The sequence below is a fragment of the Uranotaenia lowii genome, chromosome 1 (assembly GCF_029784155.1).
Source record: "Uranotaenia lowii strain MFRU-FL chromosome 1, ASM2978415v1, whole genome shotgun sequence".
Classification (NCBI taxonomy): domain Eukaryota; kingdom Metazoa; phylum Arthropoda; class Insecta; order Diptera; family Culicidae; genus Uranotaenia; species Uranotaenia lowii.
This window is the reverse complement of record NC_073691.1, coordinates 103,100,007-103,105,691: the sequence shown is the minus strand read 5'-3', so window position 1 is coordinate 103,105,691 and position 5,685 is coordinate 103,100,007. Positions and strand designations below refer to the sequence as shown.

The 5,685-nt window shown below is 49.2% G+C and overlaps 1 long non-coding RNA gene across 2 annotated transcripts; it reads left to right on the top strand.

Moving 5' to 3' along the window:
• Positions 1-304: 304 nt before the first annotated feature.
• Positions 305-2,537, top strand: LOC129751483 (uncharacterized). Of its 2 annotated transcripts, none has more exons than XR_008738722.1 (4): positions 305-545; positions 2,132-2,255; positions 2,315-2,409; positions 2,471-2,537. It is a non-coding gene; the product is annotated as an uncharacterized LOC129751483 (long non-coding RNA). The 2 variants fall into 2 exon arrangements; XR_008738721.1 differs by having other exon boundaries at positions 305-602.
• The last annotated feature ends 3,148 nt before the right edge of the window (positions 2,538-5,685 follow it).

Here is a 5,685-nt window from a genome sequence, read left to right as displayed (position 1 = left end):
GTCAAATCTTGTGATGCTGGAAAACCCAATGTCGTGGAATCTTCCTGGTCGCGCAAAAGTGTTCGTAACGTTCTTCTTTTAGAGTTAAGTGGCTCATTGAGCCTAGCTCCTCGCAACGAAAGCTCATAATCCAGCTCATCTTCTTCAAGATGATCTGCATTTATTCGATAATGCTCCATTTCAACACGTAATCAGGTGAAATTTTTTTTTATATATGTAATTAGATATTACTGATAATCTAAAATCCAATCAAAATTTCCAACAAATAACTAATAACTATATTTTTAATTTATCCAACCAAGTTTTAAGCAAAGTGGTTCTAGAGGGTGACAGGGTTGTAACTATAAATCGCAAATTAAATTCAAATTGTATCAAGATCAAACGGAACCAAATAGACTATCTTTTCGTGCCCCACGTTGGGCGCCAGAATTTGTAACGAATGTAGTTGCTCCCGAACAAACAACAGCTTAAGCGCCACTCTCGAACGTCGAGAGACTGTTGATGCGTGTTACCGTGCTCGGCTTTTGAGACTTGAAACAGGGCGGGTTAAGTATAGTTCAAACACCCAAACTCATTTTGGCTTTCCCAACAACTAAACGAAGGTGAATCCCTGATTCCTAATTCCAATTTGAAAGGCGATGCAGAACCCAAAACTATGCGGAACAACCAAATGCTAATCGCAACCCTTACCACACCCCAAACCAGCAAAAACGTCAACGCTTCAGATCTCAGGGAAAAACGATGTTACGTTTACAATTCTAGTTTTGTATTCAAGAGATTCATTCCCTGAAGCCTATAGTGACGTCACTTACTATCTGTAAAATCCTAGGAATTCCTACAATATTCTTAATTCTAGCAAACCTGGTATTTCTGGAGTTACTGTGGCTATCAAACCACCGGATGCTGCTCTCGTTGAACTCAGGCGATGTTTTACTCCAAACGATGTTCCAAACTCAGACGATGATAGTCGAGCACACGTGGGTTGGTGTCTCGAATAATTGGCGGGCAGGTATTTGGCAAACTTATTTCAGACTCTGATGTCGTGAATCGAGCCAGAACGAACTGTGGCCTTCGAGTATCACAACTGGCCCACAGGTGGCGCGATCGCAGTCGAACATAAAACCACCAGTGACTAAATAAGTGTGGGTGGGCGGTTTTTCCTACCGCCGAGATAACGTAACCCACTGTGGACTGGTAGCGGTCCACTTAGTCACTATCGACGCTTAAAGTTGTTTAGCGACGAGCACGTGGTTCCACTTCCGATTAAATGACCTTGAAGCTTAGCAAAGGAAGGCTTTGTCCGACGCGTTATTACTCGTGACACTGAGCGATGACGAACTATTGAAGCTAACAGTGTTCTGAGTGATGTCTGCTGTCACGTGTAGTTGTCCAAGCAGTTGGCGACAAGTATCGGTGGCCCCAACTTGCACCCACGTTGAACGGTGGGCTTTCCTGTCGTTCAACGATTTCTATCATTACCACATTACAATCATTTGCGCTTAAAAAGCCTTACCTGCAACTAACGTTGGTTTTATCCAAGTTTGGAAGATGCTATTTGAGCTTTCCTATAATCAAACTGCGTCCCTCACGCACAAAAAACTTATCGTACGCAATACCTAAGTGATTTTGTATATTATTACCAGGACTGTAGCAAAAACCACTAAATACTCACGGTAACTAGAAGTCACAATTGCACTGGTGAACTAACTAGCCTGCAGCTTTGACTAATCACGAGAAAACTCACAAGACCTTCCACGCTGAGCGAATCTACCAGAATAAAGTGTGATCTCCCACTAACGAATAGCACACCCCAAAACTAACCGCGGCAATCGATGACAAAAGGCATCGGCAATTTTGTGTCTTGCATCGCATTTCAACCACCTAGCTAAATGAGGCTTTTGTCCTAAATCTCAAGGACACGAGTGGTGATACATTTTTTTTTATCACTGGAGCCTATCTTTTAAACACCTCGATTAGCCAGCCAGGAAAACTAAATGAGATCGTACGTGGAACTCAACGGATTTTTTAACTGTATAAGATGTATGCTAGATAGTCTCAGTTCCGAACGGGAGATGGCGTGACAAGCGGTTAATTTGTTTGGCTTTATGTAAATACGGAAGCTTTTTTATAGCGCATACAGAACAGACTCAATTTTATGACTGGAAAATATTTCTGGCTCTTATTTTCAACTGACGTTAGTTAAACTAATTTTACAAAAGGAAGGAAGCGTACCGGAAGCGTTCGGAAAGTAAAAGGTACGTGACAGCACTTTGATTTGGCGCAGTCCGCTAACGTTTGCCGTATCTATTTGCAGCCAAAACTTGGCAAACACCAGGCTTGGTCAGACCGCACCACGTGCATCTTTGCACCCGCCATCCGACAGCAAATTCGGCTCTGTGTCGGCAAAAGGTATCGAAGGTACCAAACAGCATTCGGTCAGCCCTCTAACCAACATTTCTTTCGCCTCTAGGGCAAATTCAGCCGGGAAATTCGGCTTGAGAGGGGTCGAGGCGAGGAAAAGATCGTTAAAAAGGGCGCTCAGGCAAGTAAATGCTTTTGTAGAGTATGTTTGATTACACTAATACCGATGCATCACGCACAGGCGGCCTTTTTTCTCATCAACTCCCTCATCTCGCTGGTACCGTCGGAGACTTTCCCCAGGGCCGGCAAGCAACAGGTCCACGCATCCAATCGGCTCCAATCTGCGTTTCATCGCCGCACTGCTAGCGAAGAAATCCCGGCGAACTCGGGCCAAAACCATTCGCTCTGCGTCGGCGCGCCAGTAGCGCAAGGATTTCGGGGATACCGCTGCCGATCCGGACGGGATTGCATCGCCGCAGCGAGGAGCGTCCGAAGGAACCACCGCCGAAGCAAAGGGTCCTCTGACCGCCGCAGCAAGGCGATCATCGGGCGCAGCAGCCGCCGAGATTCCTCGCCGCATCTGGGGCGTTACAGCCGGAAGCCACCGACGAAACAAAAGGCCTCTGACCGCCGCAGCAGGCGATCATCGGGCGCAGCAGCCGCCGAGATTCCTCGCCGCATCTGTGGCGTGACCGCAGCCGAAGCAAGGGTCCTCTGACCGCCGCAGCAAGGCGATCGTCGGGCGCAGAAGCCGCCGAAGCTCCTCGCCGCATCTGGGGCGTTACAGCTGGAAGCCACCGACGAAACAAAAGGCCTCTGACCGCCGCAGCAGGCGATCATCGGGCGCAGCAGCCGCCGAGATTCCTCGCCGCATCTGGGGCGTTACAGCCGGAAGCCACCGACGAAACAAAAGGCCTCTGACCGCCGCAGCAGGCGATCATCGGGCGCAGCAGCCGCCGAGATTCCTCGCCGCATCTGGGGCGTTACAGCCGGAAGCCACCGACGAGACAAAAGGCCTCTGACCGCCGCAGCAGGCGATCATCGGGCGCAGCAGCCGCCGAGATTCCTCGCCGCATCTGTGGCGTGACCGCAGCCGAAGCAAGGGTCCTCTGACCGCCGCAGCAAGGCGATCGTCGGGCGCAGCAGCCGCCGAGATTCCTCGCCGCATCTGTGGCGTGACCACTGCCGAAGTAAAGGGTCCTCTGACCGCCGCAGCAGGCGATCATCGGGCGCAGCAGCCGCCGAGGTTCCTCGCCGCATCTGTGGCGTGACCACCGCCGAAGCAAAAGGCCTCTGACCGCCGCAGCAGGCGATCATCGGGTGCAGCCGCCGCCAAAGTTCCTCGCCGCAGCCGCGGCGTCACAGCTGGAAGCCACCGCCGAAGCAAAGGGCCTCTGACCGCCACGGCCGGCGATCATCGGGTGCAGCATCCACAGCGAATTTCGTCGCCGCATCAGAGGCGAGAGACATCGGAAGTCCAGGCCGAGGAGGAATAATGGATAATGGGGGGTTGAGTTTTATGAATGTTGCCTGATACACGAAAAGTTTATCTCAGCTTGATTTTTTTGATTGTGGCACCGACCACGGCAAGCCTCCATTACAAATGGCGCCCAACTAAAACCGAACCGTATTATTTTGTTCGTTTAATTTTATAAATATCATTAAATGTTATGATGATATTGTGATGATTATTATTACAGTTGAATTGTAAAAGCAACTGTTAGGTTTATTTTGATTTTCGCTCAAGTTTTTGTATCGTATCAAGTTGTTATTTTAATCTGTAAGTCCACTGAAAATATCTGGTTTTTGATCCAAATAAATGATGATGAATAAACAAATTGAGTTGTATCATCTTAATGATGAGGAGATGGAATATGAATTGGCCTTGCGCCATGTTACGAATCTAGCCCCATGCTCTAGAAGAGCTAGGGTGGTCAAGTTAAAAGCCCTTGTCCAAGAGGACACCCTTAGAGACACCATTTATGTTAATTCAGAACACGTAATGTCGCCGGAGTTGAACATCGAGGTCTGCCAGAGGGCAGTTGTAGAATTGAGGAATCATGTTGATTTAGCCACGCAGAATAGAAACGCCGATCAAATGGCTTGCGCGAAATCGAGATTGCTTCATTACCGGCAAAGATTATCACTGATTCCAGTGGTCGCGAGTTTAGAGGAAACGCGTAGGGTCGTGTGCGAGCTTGTAGAGACGCTGCTAGCTCAGATAGAGTGCGTGAACAGTGCAGTCAATATGGTGCTAAGTGAAACAGAAAACACTAGCCTTTCAACTAGTGTCCCAACCATCCAGGCAGAGAACAGTAGCAGTAGGGATGCCTGCGATGCGTTGACGATTCCACCGAGGCCACAAGCAGCCGGAAATGATGAAGGAGCACGAGCACGGATACAAGAGGCGGATGTTGAGCCGTCTTCTCTTCCGTTCCAAGGAGGCAGACAAGGACAGAGGGACTCGGAGGAAGTAATCATCCGGAGGTCGGGTAGTTCGGCTGGTCTAGCTGCTGTGAACGTTCTGGACGAACTGCGGTTCGACATTCAACAACGACAAAGGAGGCAGCAGCAGTTGAACGACAGCTTTACAAACCGAAGTGGTAGCAACTACGACAGGCGCATGCAGAAGGCGATTCACAATTGGCCTTTCAAGTTCCGAGGCGAAAAGGACACCACGTCCCTCAACATTTTCCTAGACCGAGTGGAGACGTTTGCCAGATCAGAGGGAATCGACGATCAGACACTTCTGGCTTCCATAAAGCACCTGTTGCTTGAAGACGCACTCGACTGGTACTCCAGAGCACTTGCCCAACGTCGCCTGTATTCCTGGCAAGCATTCAAGCAAGAAATTCGACGGGAGTTTCTGCCAAGCGGGTATGCTCAGATCCTGAGGCTGGAAGCCAGCTTCCGTTTTCAAGGTGCCAACGAAACGTTCGATAAGTTCTTCCGCGACATCTCTACACTATTCCGCTTCATCGATCCACCACTTACGGAAGAGGAGAAGTTGTTCATAGTCAAGAAAAATATGAACATGGATTATGCAACAATAGTAACAGCCGCTCAGCCAAAGACACTGATGGACCTGGTCAACGTCTGCAGCAACTTCGACGAAACAAGGCTCTTACTGAACCAGCAGCGCAGAATTCCAATTCCGCACAACCACTTACTAGAACCAAACTTCGCAACACCAGCAACAACAAGTCGACCTCAGCAACACCAGCAGCAGTGGTTCGGGAGATTGCAAGCAGTAGAGGCGGACGAGCAGTTGTACGGAGCCACCTCATACTCAGCACCATCGCATAGGCTTCCAATACAACAGCC